The sequence below is a fragment of the Embiotoca jacksoni genome, unplaced genomic scaffold (assembly GCF_022577435.1).
Source record: "Embiotoca jacksoni isolate LCO1_2020_lvr unplaced genomic scaffold, fEmbJac1.0.p SCAF_56, whole genome shotgun sequence".
NCBI lineage: Eukaryota > Metazoa > Chordata > Actinopteri > Embiotocidae > Embiotoca > Embiotoca jacksoni.
Window position 1 is genome coordinate 105048 of NW_027185410.1, and position 17393 is coordinate 122440.

Sequence of the window (17393 nt, forward strand, 5' to 3'; positions counted from 1 at the left end):
GAATCAGCGCTGTGGGAGGAGATGCAGAGGAGAAATGAGTGTCTATAGCTGAGCAATCAATACTGTCACTGAAGAATGGCACTGCTTTAAGATCTGAGAGCAGCTCAGAGGAAGGAGGCTTTCGAGTGCGATGCAGAAGGAGACGTGTTTTATGTGCGTTTTTTGTAGCTAATGTGAGCATGTGTAGTCTATTAACACGTGCACTCACGCACTGTATGCTTTGTGTGAAATGCAGTATTTCTGAGAGACAGCAAACAGCCTTAATTAGCACACATTGAGACATGAAAGATGTCCCTGAGGCTCTGGCTGAACCTGACAGCGCTCAGACGTGGACGGAGAGGAGAGGTTTTCAGCTGCTCTCTGATCCTGACAGATCAACACATTTCAGCATGTTTGTCAAGAGGAATGTATTTATATTAGATTTTTTTACAGACTCACCCTCTCTCTCTCTCTCTCTCTCTCTCTCTCTCTCTCTCTCTCTCTATATATATATATATATATATATATATAACATAAATCAACATCTACCTGTATTTTTAGATTTAGTGTAAATTATTGGTGTAATTAAACAAAAAACCATGGAGGGCAATTTTGTCATTAAATCTATATTTACAATAAAACCCCTGTTAAACATTTTGTGCTGTAAAACATTCATTTTAATCACACAATATAACTAAAATATAGAAGCTGCCATTCGTCTCAGTGCAGATACAGATCATCTGATGCATATTGGTTAACAATTAATTATTTTTTATTATTTACTCTTTTAATGTACATTTTTAATAACATTTCCTATCTGCAGCCATGTGAACTGATTCACATGGAAACTATTGAAAACCCTGTGAAAAGAGCAGTTGGTGGCAGCTACCGGTTGTCAAAGTAACACAACACACTCCAAGTTTTCTAAATGCTCAACAGAAAAGTGTCTGTAAACAGAGCCCAAAGAAATGCTGCCCCGAGTTCAGGAAGTTTCTACGTTTGAAGACAATGACAGAAATATATTCAATCAAAAAGCATCATTGATTTGTATGATTGTTAAGTCTATACTTCAAATAGTCTGAAACAGGTGACTTCTTTTTACTTGTGAATGAGCCTATATTATTTCAGTATATATTGATTTTGGTCCATAGTCTGTATTTTTATCAATAATTATTTTGGTTCTGACGCCTAAACCACGAATCATTTGGTTCCCTTTGCTAAGTCTCTCCTTTAGTAACACCCACACACACAAAAAAAAGATAAGCAGCCAGACAAAAGACAGGAAAGAAGGTGGTTATTGTCCGACGAGTTCTGACTGTAACACAACACAAACAGCTCTGTGTTGAGAGAACTGCTCGACCAGCACTGCAGTGCATCACCACCCTCGCACGGTCGTGTTGGCCAAAGTGCTCAGTGACAACAACGCTCAGTGATCATCGGCCCACTCAGGGCGAGAGACTCCGACGCTCCTCTACACGTATGGAGGATCTGAATATTGTAGTACACATGCAACTTAGTCTGACTGAAATTTATTAAAAGTGTTTTAATGGTTTTGGAAACGGTTTTGTGATTGTCGTCTAATGAATGTAAACAACACATAAACAATCTTCTCTAAAAAAAATCCTTGTCTTTCAATTAAAAATGAAAGGAACACTTCCAGTTGATCAGTTGAGTGACAGTCAGGAGTTATCACCATTCATTGTGAAGGGAGGCAGTAAAAAAAAAAAAGGGTAATGAGTTTCACTTAAAAGCTCAAATCTCAACCTCGTGGTGTAACTAGAGGCAAAGAAAGCAGAAATCATTGGACCATGGACACCTGTAAAAAAATGTGGATTTCATATCAGGACATATAATAATGTTGAAATATTTGAGTGTGGACCAGTCAGGTGGACAGACTGACTGACATCTTTTAATGTTCATTATGGACAGATCTCCTTGAAACAGTAATATTGTAAACAGTGACAGTCCCGTGTATTTCTTTGTATTTGTCTGGTAGGAAATGTGTGTTTGTCATTTTCTCCACATGCCTTGAACGCAGCACCTGTCCCAGTGTCACCTCCATAATGAAGGCGGAGCCTGAAGTGTCACCTTGTCAATCAGCTGAGTTGGTGATGAGCAGCAGGTGCTGAACACCTGCAGAGCTGTGGCTCAGCGCTGCTGCTTGAACATCTATTTGAGGTTGTTTTTTTATGCTTCCTCTTCCTCTTCTGGACCAGATGTGGGACGGCCAGGAGTCAGCGGGCTTCACGAAATGTCAGCGGTGAGTCAGCACTGAACTCAAGCCTCAACTACAAAGTTCTTTTAGTCATGTTTTCTCCATTAAAATCATAAAAACACTGCTCTTAAAAATTAGGATGAAGACGCTTCGACACATGGAATAACATTCAGATGACGTGGTTATTATGTGTTGCGCTGACAGCGTACCAACGAGTGTTTCTGTGTTACTGTCATGGATCTGTTGATATATTTTTTTCCATGTGTATTCAGCTGACAGAATTGCATCAATAATATTAACCTGCAGTGGTTTCAAAAGAAGAGTCAGGGTTTCAGGAAATGAAACCTTTAACAAATATCTATCTCTTCAGATAGATCATTTTAAAAAGTGGCTTTCTAAGTTATTAAATAGCAGGTTCTTAGTAAACTTTACAGTGCCGGTGACTATTTTCAGAGGTGTATTAATACACATCTGGTGACAAAGTATGTGGGTGTAAATAAACTCCAGTGTGTGTGTTCAGGGTAATGAAGGTCATGAGACCTAGTGGGTCACGGATGACTTCTGTCACATTCTGTGACAACAAAGAGCTTCGTGGCACAGAGGAGTTAAATGTCAGAGTTATAGATCCACAATACTTGTTTTGGCTCTTTAAAATGGGAGTTGATGACACTAAGAAAGCTGATTTGACACAAGTGTGATGGAAATATCATCAGGTGACAACCAGTGATCAGTCGGCGCGTCTCCAGTGTGTCGAGGGATGGTGGCCGATAAGGCTGTCGGTAGAGAGGACCGTGGTTGATGGTATTTAGCCAGTGACGACTCTGAAGAGAAACACTGGACATATGTTGTGCATGTAGAACGTGCTGCCTCAGGTTTGCTATGCGTTGTGCAGCGTGTATTAGTTTTGGGGAACTCCCAAGTCTGTGTTCTGCTTCATGTAAGATCTGAATCTGATCACCATCTGATCACCATCTGAAGCCCAGCTGACAGCTTCTGAGGAGTGAAAGAGAGATCAATGGGTTAGTGAGGTACGTTGAGACTAAAGCCAGCGTTGTCAGTGTCAAAAAGGTGGCTCTCTTTGAAGCTGGCTAGATCACCATGGTAACTGATGCTGCAAACTTAACCAGGTTATATGGGATCAAAATGTAAGAAAGTACCACCTACTGACCAATCAGTTCTCTCCAAAAAATGACATCACCAATTGGATGAGATCCAGTGGGGGCTCGGAGTGAGACAGTCAGACAGTCCTCTGGAGTGAGACGGTCCTCTGAGGAGTGAGACGGTTCTCTGTAGAGTGAGACGGTTCTCTGAGGAGTGAGACAGTTCTCTGTGGAGTGAAACAGTTCTCTGCGAAATGAGACAGTTCTCTATAGAGTGAGACGGTCCTCTGTGGAGTGAGATGGTCGTCTTAGGAGTGAGATGGTTCTATGCGCAGTGAGACGGTCCTCTGCGGAATGAGACGGTTCTCTGCAGAATGAGACGGTTCTCTGCAGAATGAGACGGTTCTCTGCGGAATGAGACGGTTCTCTGCAGAATGAGACGGTCCTCTGAGGAGTGAGGCGGTTCTCTGTAGAGTGAGACGGTTCTCTGAGGAGTGAGACGGTTCTCTGCGGAATGAGACGGTTCTCTGCGGAATGAGACGGTTCTCTGCAGAATGAGACGGTCCTCTGAGGAGTGAGACGGTCCTCTGGAGACGGTTCTCTGCGCAGTGAGACGGTCCTCTGCGGAATGAGATGGTCCTCTGTGGAATGAGACGGTTCTCTGAGGAGTGAGACAGTCCTCTGTGGAGTGAGATGGTTCTCTGAGGAGTGAGACGGTTCTCTGAGGAGTGAGACAGTCTTCTGTGGAGTGAGATGGTTCTCTGCAGAGTGAGACGGTTCTCTGTAGAGTGAGACGGTTCTCTGAGGAGTGAGACGGTTCTCTGTAGAGTGAGACGGTTCTCTGAGGAGTGAGGACGTCATGAGAATACTACTAATAAATACACTTAAAGAAATATCCTCATTTAATTAGTCTGATCTTCCTGTGCACTTTATGTTGATATTATAAGACCTTTAACTTCGGCGACACTTTCCCAGTCTGTGAATGTTTCCACATCACATCCTTCCTCATTCAGCAGATGGAGATGTACTGTTTTCAGATGGATTATTTGTGTTTAACTTCATTTTAGTTTTTTTAAATTATAGTTTGATTCTCGTTTTTAAAATAAGTCGCTGTGCTGTCAGAACACGTGTCCATGTTTGTGATTGGTCAGACATTGCAAACTCCTCCTCTTTTTTGTGAACACACTCAAAGCTGATAACCAGTCGTAGTACTGATTCTCTCTGACTGGCAGTTTCATGTTTGTTGAGCAGCTCAGATAAAGAAAGCCTGTGTGTGTTGAACCTGCTTCATCGTCCAGCCCTCTGGTGTGTTCAGGTTCGTTTTCCAGATTTGGACTATTCCAGTGTGACAGAGGACATTATCCATTAACACAGACATTTAACTGCTGCATGTCACATGACAACCACACTGACAAAATTCACCTGTATGAGCAACTGAAATACTGAGGGGAAATATGACAGGCCTTCTCTAAAGGAGGAGAGCTGGGGTGCTTATCAGTGGTGGAACCAAACAAATACTAATCATGAGATTTCAGTAACTGCTGTGCCTTTAGGGCCACATTTCCCTGATCTAAACAAAGTGCTCTGAGCTGCCTGGAGATGACATGAACATGACTGCATGGAGTGGATATTGTTTTAACATTTTTCCATTTCATTAAGAATAAAAAAGTCCCAGATTGGTGGAGGCGCACTTCAACGCAGCATCAGTTTGCATCCCTTTTTGCTCGTCTTGAAGTCTGACTGTTGTTGTTGCAGACCAGCGATGGCAGAGCAGAGAGTGAATATTTCAGGATGGTTGGAGGCATTAGTGGTTGTCAGAGAGTGGAGGGATGAAGGTGTGTGTGTGTGTGTGTGTGTGTGTGTGTGTGTGTGTGTGTGTGTGTGTGTGTGTGTGTGTGTGTGCGTGCGTGCGTGCGTGCGTGCGTGCGTGCGTGCGTGCGTGTGTGTGTGTGTGTGCGTGCGTGTGTGCGTGCGTGTGTGTGTGTGTGTGTGTGTGTGTGTCAGGGGAGTGGGGCTGGGCTGTACAGCAGATAGCAGAGCACATCTGGTGGTGAGGTGGGGAGGTGATGGTGGGTGGGGGCCCAGGGAGCAGCCCGTGGCAGCTCCCCTTCCCGTACCAGCCTCTGGAAGGGAGCTGCCGGTCTGTCTGTCTGTCGCAGCCTGATTTATACGCAGCTAATGTCAGAGGAAAGAAATGTGGGAACTGTGGCATAAACACCGAGCACCGCCAGAGTTTAGAGATTAGGACTGAACGTCTGGGAGGACTGCTGCTCCAACACACACACACACACACACACACACACACACACACACACACACACACACAGAGGTTTTATCTCAGCACTGACCTACGGCTTGCATTTTTCAGGGTGATTTCTGGTGCTGTTTCAGGTAATTGTCCAGGACCTCTTGTCTTATCAGCTCTTGTTCTGCTCTTTGAATTAAATGTTGCATTCAAACCCAGACTGATGTCACAACATCAGATTTGTTGCATGTCGTGACTGTTTGTTCAACACAAAGCTTCAGCTTCAGCTTTTGGGGTTTTCTTGGCTGACGGTTGAAGATATCCTTTTTTTCCATTGCTGGCTCGAGTGAGTAAAATGCATGTGAAGCTAACAAACTCCACAACAGCCCTTTGTGTCCATGTGTTTGCTGCGTATATTGCAAGGCTGCACTGAGGCCCCGAATACAGCGAGACAGGCAACGAGTTCTCCCAGCATCTGAAACATTAATGCAGAAACCCGATTAGCCATGCCATCACAGGCCTCCTGCTCCTTGCCTATTGATTTTCCTTCCGCTCACCCTCCCCCTTCAAAAAGCCAGGAGGGGAGTCTCTTAAGAGCCAGAGCACCTTCCTCCTCTCCAAGGCCTCGCCTGGCCCGGGCCTTCTCACCGATCCAGCCCTGCTGATTTCTACTGAGACGTTGGAGGGGCTATAGACTTCTGACGATAACCCTAGGTACTGCAGGAGAGGGCTGCAGGATGGAGGAAGGAGGCGGGGAGGAGGAGGGGGAGGGGGAGAGGGAGAGGGAGAGGGAGGCGGCGTGCGAGCCAGCCAGTGTGTGAGCTGCGGCGGCGATGGTGGAGCGCTGCATCGGCCTGATCAGTATGCCGGGGTGGAGAAGTGTACGCTCCAGAGAGAGAGGCTGTGTAATCAGAGATGAAAGTTGTTCAGGCTCTGGTCAGCTTGACTCTCCCTCTCCCCTCTGGTTTCACTGACCTGGAGCGTTTTCACTGAAGGGAGGCATGAACATCTCTGATGGCTTAGCCCAGAGACACGCTCCATCCATACGGTTGTCTACCTCCACACTGTTGATCAGGGAGCTGGGCTGATGTTCCCCGCCAAATAAAGTGTGTTGTGAATGTAAACTAGAGCGCTGTCGAACTTCAGGAAAAGTATCTTCGGGCTGAAACTTTTTTTCCCAGCTGGACATGCTCAGCTTTGGACCGGAGCTCGTCAAAGTTCAGAGTCCACAGATTTGAAGAAATGTGTTGGTTCTGGCTCATCGAGAGCTGAAGTCCTGATGTCACATCAGTTAGCTGCTTCTTTTTTTTTTATCAGCTTCTGTGACTCAGTTGCTCACCAGTGATTTCTGTAACTGGTCAATCAGTGTGTTCCTGGATTTTCTTTATTTTCTGACAGAAATGCCTTTTACAAAGTCATAAATTAGCATTAATAATAACTGCAACCCCCCCAAAATGTTTTCAGCATGTTTTCTACACATCATTAGAACTCCATCCAAACTCTAATGTTTTATATCTGAATTAAGAATTGATCAAATGACAACAAAACATGACAGAGTTTCCATCAACTCAGCAGTTCTCTCAGCTCCACGGAGGATTTGAACACGTTTTAGCTTTTGTTTTGGTTTTACTCTGAGCTCTCCTGGGTCAGCTCACTCTCACGTCCCTCATCGTTTTCAGCAGCCAGCAGTTGTTCGCAGTGAAAACGCTGCAAAGCAGCTAAGAGCTACAGTAAGTATTTATCTCATGGAGACGATTGGATATTGATCAAGTGGCCTGAAACACGACTACAAATGAATGCTCATGTGCTGGATGTAGAAATAGCAACCATCAACCATCAGTGATGTCATCAACCATCAGTGATGTCATCATCCATCGGTGATGTCATCGTTGGTTTGTGAACGTTATGAATCCTCCAGTTCAGATTCTGTCCGTCACCATCTTTGCTAGTTCGGAGCGGTTTGGAGCAGGAAGTGACCATATTTGGACGAGCTGGGGGAGGAGCCAGAGGTGGATCTGACCGATCTGATTGGAAACCTGACGATACTACGTCCCGCCCACCGATAGCTGTAACCTGACTGCACCACAGGCCTGTCAATCAAACAGACACGCCCCCAAAAACAGGTCTTCTTGAATCTTCTTTTCTAATGAATGAGGGATTATTTTCAGATGGACCTCCAGAAAACTAATAAGAAGGAGTGACTTTAGCTAACAACACCGAGATAACTGATGGACACATTTTATTCACTTTGGATTTGATGAGAGAAGTTGAATGGGAGTCTATGGAGCCGGAGGCTTTTTGGAGCCGACCTCTAGTGGCACTCGCTGGTATTGCAGCTGAAGACACTTCTGGATCAGAACCATTTTACAGACCTGAAGCTACGAACTCTTTTATATCCAGTCTGAGGTTTTAACGCTCTTCAACGACTGACCAGTGTTGTTGTTTTCAGTATGAGGATGAACTGTTTTATCCACTTTTGTGACCTCATGTATCTTCTTAATTTACAATATTACACATGTCAGTGTGATGTGAACAATGCTTTCTTACTTCAGAACCTGGAAGTTCTGTTTCACTCGTCCGTTTAGATAAAAATAGTTCTTTCTTCTACAGATGTTACGACGGCTGTTAGCAGAGATGCAACACAAAACTTTGCTCCAACTTAAAATCAATGCGTTGCCGTATGAAGCCGAGGGACATCGCTGCCTTTGGAAATATTGAAATCGCTCTTTGTTCGGTGTAATTTGCTATTTTTGAAAACCGTACCCTGCGGTGAAAATATCCTGCTGCTATTTTGACTGTGTGCTGAAATCATGTAGGAGTTACCGCCTCTGCCTCAGGTTCTCTCAACCAGCCCAGAGCTCGGCCTTACTTTTATTTGTGCTTCCAAACTGCTCTGCTGCATCTTGACAAAAAGAAAAAAACAGAACAGGATGAACCAAAACCAAAACCTGGTGGTGTCAGCGTACTTTAAATGGCATCCGGCCCGTAGGAGAGCGGTGTGACTCACCTCCTCCCTGTATAGACCAGGTGAAGGGCTGACACCAGATGAGCGCGAGTACACTTTGTGAGTGTGGCGATGACTTGACCAGATAACCGAGGGGAGAGCGCGGCGGTTGCTGTCGTCTCATGAATAAACAGAGTGTGTGTAGGCGTGTTGAAATAGCTGCTACTTGCCTCATGAACATGATACACATTGTGAGAGCTCTGGATGACTGGAACAGCACTACAATCCCTGCTGCCTTTTATTCTGCTGGAGAATTGATGTAAACAGCGAGACTGATGCAGAGCCTGATAAAACGGGAGAGTGTTTCTGTGTGTGTGTGTGTGTGTCTGTGTGTGTGTTTCTGTGTGTGTGTGTGTGTGTGTTTCTGTGTGTGTGTGTGTGTGTGTGTGTGTGTGTTTCTGTGTGTGTGTGTGTGTTTCTGTGTGTGTGTGTGTGTGTGTGTTTCTGTGTGTGTGTGTGTGTGTGTGTGTGTGTGTGTGTGTGTGTGTGTGTGTGTGTGTGTGTGTGTGTGTGTGTGTGTATGTGTGTGTGTTAGAGAGAGAGCTGGGCAGGAAGGAGGGCAGCCAGGGAAAACCTGCGCTAAAACATCATTGCTCAAGGCATAATCGCTGTTAAATAGGTTGTTGACATACACAGTTGGCTGTGTGCAAACATCTCATTTGGCCAATTATCCTCTTGGTCGGGGCGGCTCGGTCTGAGCGAGACGGTGTGAGTCGGAGGGAGGAACTCTCTCCTGCGCTGCGTTAATGGAGCCACCAGATGTGTTTTAAAGGAGAAGCAGCGCTGGGTGGGCTGCCAAATGTGTATGTATGTGTGTGTACCTTTTGTCCGTGACCGTGTCAGTGTGTGTGCAGGTGTACAGGGAGGCTCTAATATTTTAGTGGACCACCCCAGGGTGCCACTCACCGCGACCGCCCCCCACACCCCTATCACTGAGGCTGTGTTCAGACTGCAGGCCAATCAGATTCTTTTCTCAAATCACATCTTTAGGACAGACTGAACAGATCAGATTTGGTGTGTCCTGACACCACCAAAATATCTGCATGGGTTGCCATGGTAACGACGTACGCTGGTGATGCAGCTTTCCAACAAGGAAAGTTGCAGTCGACAGTTTATTTCAGCTTCTGTCTGTGGACTGTTGTTGTCCTCTCCTCTCTGATCGCTCTGCCAGCGGTGGCGTAGATTCGGTCACTCCGTCTCTCTGAAAAAGACGTCATCGCCGTGTGAGTGACGCAAGAAATCCGATCTGAGCCAGCAGAGCGTCCGGACTGAGAAATCTGACTGGAATCACATTTGGTTTGGATCCAGATTCTGCTATTCAGACTTCCAAAAATCAGGTTTGTGCTGGCGGTGTGAACACATCCCAACACCCCCCCCACACACTTGAAACCCGATGATGGATGACGGTCGGCAGGACGCGGTGACTCTCTGCAGATTGTGCCGTTATCAGTGTTTGCATTCCTTCTGTTTCTGGGACTGATAATTAAATAAAAGAGTGTTTTTAATTCGCTGGAGAAGATAGAACTCCATCGCAGGCCGTAATGGAGACGCATTTGAGTTTAGAGAGTGTTTTTTTGTATTTTCTGATAGTGTGTGTGATTCCCCAGTAGTGATAGATAGCTGCAGCAGAGCCCCGACACCCCCCCGGAGCCCCTACCCCCAGGCTGCAGGCCCCTCCTGCTCTAATCAATGACATGTTAAGCTGGCAGGCTTTTGAAGTGAGGGGTTCCAGAGGGGTGCTGAAGGGGTGAAGGGTAGGAGAGTGTAGGAGGAGGAGGGGGGGCACAGAGGAGTTGAGGGGTATTGATGATGTGCGGCGATGGGACATGAGGGAGAGGAGTGAAGGAGGGAGGGATGAAGGGAGTCCAGAGGCAGGCTGTAGGTGGGGGGGAAGGTTGACGAGGAGTGAAAGCCAGTCTGGAACTCATCACAGGAAGCAGCTGGCTGATGGCTCACCCTGACGGGTCCGAGGAGGTCTCGCTCCAACCTGTCCCCAAACACAACACAAGCTTCTCCTCCGTCCACTCGGTTTGTCTCGTAAAGATGAAGTCAGTAAAGTTCAATCATATGTCTCCTAGAAATGATGTTGATATAAAGTATTGAATAGTTTTGGAGGAAAATGAACTGAGATCCAGGAGGAAGTCATGGTACCGTGCTGCATGCGTGTCGATCTGGACATACAAACATTTTGGTTGAAGTGAGAAAAAGATTGTGATGCTAAAAATGCAAGTCCTTTCTCTTCCAAAAGATAAAGTCTGTAGTTTGCATCCTACACCACGTAAAAATCTGATCTGATGCATCTATTGACACAATAAAATGTTTCAGTACCCTTCAAATCTTTACCAACAAAGCAAATCTATCTTATGATGCTAAGCTTAAAGATTTAAGAGATTTAGAGAATTTTATTGTCATAAAAAAAGTTGATTTCAATGTACGATGAAATTCTTACTTTTCTAGTCCTCCCGCATCTTAACAAGAAAACATATGTAAATATTTACAAAATCAAAAAAATGAACTTCAAAGAATAAAAATAGAAATGGTTTAATAGAATACAAATATAAGCAATACAAGAAATAAGAAGTAAAAGTACAGTACCGTGCAAGAAGCAGCAGAGAGCAGCAATCTGGTGTGTTTGACTGTTGGTCATAAAGTGCACTATTTCATTATTACACATAACAGTGTTGACAAATACCAGCGCAAGTGACAGCGAGTGTGAATGACATTTAAATTGGGTTGTTTGTCTGGTTAAAACTGAAACTTCATTGAAATGAGGGGACCTTTGTCGTCGGTGGCCTAGCTTCATGTTCACCGTACAGATGTGGGTATGGGACCAATCTTCTCCAAATATGGACAAGGAAGTGATTCAACTTATTTCTCAAAATGTCAAATGAAACACCTTTCAGACCTCAACAAAACTCAACATTGTTCAAATCTGTCACATTAAATGTCCTCTGTGTATTTAGGCAGGTGTATATGGATGGGAAGGATATTTGATCAAAAGTAGGAACTTGTAATAAATCTGACCCTAAAAAAAAGTAAATACAACTGTTAAAAATTTTAATTTGTCTGCGTATTGGATTAGAAGAGATGTGAAGAATTAGAACAAAAGAAAACCATTTAACTAGTGAAATGTCCACGCTGTTTTTCCCTCCTCGGCTCTTCCTCCCAATCTGTCCGTCTCAGACCTTGGAAAAAAAATAAATGAGGAGAGTATGTCACCGAGGAGCACGATGGAGGATATCATGTGTGCTTTTAGAAACTCAGCACAGCTTCTATTTGAAGTGTGCGGCTGTACTTTTGTGGATGTGTGTGTGTGTGCGTGTTATCTGGTGTGCATGTGCTCATGTATGTGTGTGTGTTTGAGGTTTGTGTGCTCTTGTGTATTTGTGGTTCATGTACAGTATAGTTGTGTACCAGTGTGTGTAATATTGTGCATGTGTGAATGCCATATGACTGTCTGTGCACCTCTGTATGAATATGTACTTTTTGCTCGTGCGTGCGTGTGTGTGTGTGTGTGTGTGTGTGTGTGTGTGTGTGTGTGTGTGTGTGTGTAACCCTGAGAACTTGGCAGCGTGTCAGCAGTGTGCTCCAGCAGTGAGGGGGAGCTGCTGTGTTTCTCTGCCCTGTGCTGGATCCCCTTTCAGCCTGACACAATCCCACAATCCCACAGCTCTCAGCTCTCAGCTGCAGCCTCCACAGAACCAGCGCGAACCCACCGCGCTCTCGTACCCACCCAGATCACCGTTTCAGCACACCGGGATCTGGCCGCTGTCAGCGTCTGCAGTGGTGCTCGAGCACACTCAGCTGTACTGCGGTTGAACGGAGTCCGTATACGTTTGTTTTTACAGTAACACCATCATGAAATATCCCCGTTTCCAGATCCAGATTAGTGACTTACTGAAGTCATTTACTTTCCCAGGTTTTGAGATATCAGTCCTTGTGATTCCTGCTTTCCCGACACAATAAAGGCAGCATGTAGCATTTCTTATGTGGTGTAAAATAATTACCAAAAGCCCAACAGTAAAAAATCCCCATGAAAGTCCACTGTAAAAAGTTTGTACTGAAACTTTAAGGGATCTTATTTTAGTTTTTATAAAAAATATCTGCTCATTGTGAATCTGATGTCAGCAGCACATCTCTATAAAGTTGTTCCAGGATCATGTTCACCACTGAGCTGCATCAACTCTTCTTTTAACAACACTCTGGAAACGTTGGGGAACTGAGGAGACCAGTTTCTGGAGTTTAGAAAGTGAAATGTGCTGCTGGAATAAAACATATAATATACTTTCACCCAAAATTAAAAATAATTCAGTTTCAACATTTGATATGTTGTCTGGCAGTGTGGCTGCTCTAACTCATTAATATGGACACTGAAATGAAATGACACCAAGCAGGCAGTGTGTTTCAGGCCTTTTGGCATGTTGGACTGAGAGCAGTGTGGATGCAGTGACTCATTATCACCTCTGGAGGTGCAAGTTGGTATTATGTGATGGGATGTGGAGAGACTAGCTGGCGTGCTAACCTCAGATATCTCTGGAACACACTACATAAACATCTTTGACATGACATCAAAACTGTTAATTATTGAAGTTCTGCAGATGTTTTTAGATATTTTTTGAATTTCTTCAACAACATTTTTTTATGCACCTCAAAACGTATTGAATGCATTTCCAGAATATGGGGCCTATGTATGCTATATTGCAGCCACACACTCTGTAAAGCTATGTCACTTTTATGACTGTAAATTCAGAAAATAAAAGAAATAGATGAGAACAAAAATATTTCTTTGATGCCCAGTGTGCCTATAATCATAGGAAGGGATTAACTATGACTCTTTCTTTAATAGGTGGTAGTTAAAAAAAAAAAAAAAAATCAAAATTTGTGTGCGCAGCTTGTAATTTTTGCCAAATATGTGAAATTGTACCTAATTGCTTCACAATTTTTGAGAAAAGCTACCGCAAAATCAAGCATGTTTGATCGGAACTTCAGGGGTTTACTAGTACACACACACACACACACACACACACACACACACACACACACACACACACACACACACACACACACACACACACACATTGTAGGTTTTCAATATGATGATTGATTGATCAATAAGAAATCACTATAAAAGTACTCCAGTTTGAAACTTTGTGTTTCCAGGTATGGCCCATTATTTTACTTTCATGGTGTTTTTAGATTCAGTCTCAGTCCTGAGATTAAATGTTTCTGTGATTGTAAATCACACTCGGTTAAATTCATTTTTTCTTTTGCTAGTCATCAGTTTAGATGATGGGAAGTCTGGAAGTTTTAGTCTCGTCTTAGTCATTAAACTAGTTGACAACAGTTTTTGATAGTTTTTTTTTAGTTTAGCATTTTAGATTGAGCAAACTGCTTCCAGGTTTAAATCCAGTTGATGTGGAAGAATACAGCTTTAAAAATATTATAAAGAGAGAAAATTCTGAAACAAACCATTCATCAAATTCGTTTTACTAGAATCACAATCATGAATCAGCTGATTGTTTTGTATCTCAATCAGCCGATTCCTTCATTAGTGACATGAGAAGGTGTGTTCAGTGAGCTCTCCAGTCAGTTGTAGTGTGCATCATCATCATCATCATCATCATCATCATCACCACCAGCAGCAGCAGCAGCAGCAGTTCCTTCAGATGGACCTTCACAAAATGGGTATTGATTGATTCTTCTCAGAGTGGTGGTGATAATGTGACAAGCAGCAGTCATTTCCCACTGAAACATCACTTTGGTGCTCCAGCGAAGCCTTTATCACCAGAGTATCGGAGGCTTACTGGAAGTGCTCTTCCCGCACGGCGACCCGTCCGACCCGCGAGCCATCAAGGATCAAATGACGCTCTGCCAGCCTTAATGACTCTGTGGTGGCTCCAGGAAGTGACTGTGACATGTGATGGTTGGTAACAGCGGAAAGAGAGATGAGTAGGAGCTTGTGATAATAATGTGTCTGACTTTTTACTGGCTTAAACTAGGTGTGGACAGATATGTTTTTTCCGGGCCGATACCAACGCCGATTATCAGCAATCAATGAGACTGATAAGCGATATTTGGATTTGATATACATGTGCAGTAAAAATTCAAATCTTTGTGTTGTAATAGAGCTGTAATAACAAACCCGAACGCAAAACTTCACTCAGATGACTTTAAATACACAAATTGTGCCATTATGTCATCTTGTTATGTTGATATATTGAAATTTGGAGTATTTATTGTGAAACCAGAGAAATCCTTTGTAGAAGCAGCAGGTTGTTTGATACCAGATTGTAAAATGTATTTTTCTGTGGCAGCTCAAATATAAAGGTTGTTGTGTAAACTTACAAAGCTGAACGTTAGCTTCCGTCTGCGGTCTTAAATAATGTCGTGTGATGCTTTTTTTTTTTTCTGCCGCGTCGTCGGCTGGAAAAAAAAAAAAAAAAAAAAAAAAAAAAAATATATATATATATATATATATATATATATATATATATAATGATATAACGGAGAAAATAACACTTCAAATTATAGAAGGTATTAACTGACTTAAAGGATTATTCATCAACATTTTCCTTTCCAACATACACCACTAAATACCACCTTCACTTCTATATTTAAACCTATAACATGATTTCTTGTGTACGAAGAAAACTGGTATTTTAGCAACTTCATTCTTCATTTCGAAGTTGCAAAACTGACGTTTCAGTTTATTTAAATGCTGCCAATCATTTTGAAAGAGTCACGAATGACCCTGTTTTGTTGTCTTTCTAAACATATTCAAACAGCCAACAACTAAAAGCAAATGAAGCATTTATAAAACCATCATATGATATAATATCGCAGCTCATTGAATGTGATGGTGTTCGGGGAGCCCCCATGCTGCAGACAGAGGCAGTGCCACATCAGCACTGTGTGTGTGTGTGTGTGTGTGTGCGCGCGCGCGCGTGTGTGTGTGTGCGTGCGTGCGTGTGTGTGTGTGTGTGTGTGTGTGTGTGTGTGTGTGTGTGTGTGTGTGTGTGTGTGTGTGCATGTGCGTGTGTGTGTGTCTACATGTGTATGCATGCGCCTCGTTTGTGCGTGTTCATCTGTGTCTATGTGCTCTAAATGCTGATTGATGTATCTCTGGCTTTGTCAGCCCTTTGGCATAGGTGGAACAGGTGTGACTCTGCCACAGAGCGCGGCTCAGACAAGCCATATCACGGCACAATGAGGTCATTGTGCAACACACACATTCCTGCACAGGGCCCTCGGACTTTTACAGGCTGGAGGTAGCCATCTGTGTATGTGTGCGTTGCTCCAGGTGAGGGGGATTTGGATGAGATTTGCTGCATGAAAGAGATGTGTGCTCACCAGCTGCATGTCCCTACACACTCCGTGATTGTGTGTGAGTTTGTGAGCCTCGGAGGTTTCTCAGAGACACACAGATGTGGGCCAAGTGACGATTCTCCAGTGTTGCAAAATCAGCGTCTCGTGGGCGTCGGGTTAAGTGGGGCTGGCTGGGTTTTTTCCGACCGTGTCACTCCCGTCTCTGATACAGTCAAGGTTGCGTTAGTGTGCGTGGACCCCGGGTCCATGAGCACCACATGGACGTTGCTACGGGGATGAAGTCATGTGGTGTGACTCAGGCGACTCGTTCAGTGGCATCTGTGTTTGTTTGGATCCTGGCTGACGCTGCAGCCTCTGGGTCCCGAGACTGTAAACCGATTCCTTCTTTTCCTGCGTTCATCCTGGACAAGAGTTTCCATTTTTGGTGTGGTGAGGTGGACCGTGTTCAGTGTGTGTGTGTTTGTCTGAGCGCTGTGTAGCACTATCCCCAGGGTTGGGTGTCTGGACTGGGTCCCTTCTAGCTGCTTCACAGTTTAACCAGCCTTGACTTGCCGTGCGGTGACATGTCTGCACTGCACTGAGTGAATGACTGGGAGGATCTGTGTGTGTGTGTGTGTGTGTGTGTGTGTGTGTGTGTGTGTGTGTGTGTGTGTGTGTGTGTGTGTGTGTGTGTGTGTGTGTGGATCAGACTGGGTGTAAGGCTAGAGGCTGACTGCTGGGCTATGCTTGAAAGACTTCTGGCATGTGCTGGTGCCTGCATTTTTCACCCTTGACTGGAAGCATATGCTGCAGCACAATCGAGACAGTGTTAGACAGGCTTGGCGTGAGGGACCCAGGCGGCTTCCTCCACATCTGGCAGCGCTTGGCCCTCCTTCCAGGTGAGTCACGTCCCACGGGAGGGTGGCTCTGCTGCGGCTCTCGGCCCCTCGGTGCCCGGGCATCTGGAAGTGTCTGGATCCGTCCCACAGTCACATCTATCTCCACATGCTTTTCCAATTTCAACCCCCCCTCACCTCCTCCACGGCCCCCAGCCACTCACTGACCCCTGCTGCGCCCCGATTACCCCCACCTCCACTCTCCAGGTGACATGGTGGTGGAAGACAGACGATCTGAAAGTGCAACACGATGGGAGAGTTTTTTTTATCTCCTTTAAATTGGAAAACATTTTGGAAAATTCTGGTTTATTATAACTTGTGTCTTGTTTTAAAAGTTTTGTCATGACTTTATTACCTTGATAGTTACTATAACATTTTAGTTGTTGAGCTCTAAAAATCCGACAACAGAAGGAAACAGCAACCTTCATGAATAAGAAACGACCATCATCCATCAGTGATGTCATCAACCAGCAGTGATGTCATCAACCATCAGTGATGTCATCGTTGGTTTGTGAACGTTATGAATCCTCCAGTTCAGATTCTGTCCGTCACCATCTTTGCTAGTTCGGAACGGTTTGGAGCAGGAAGTGACCATATTTGGACGAGCTGGGGGAGGAGCCAGAGGTGGATCTGACCGGTCTGATTGGAA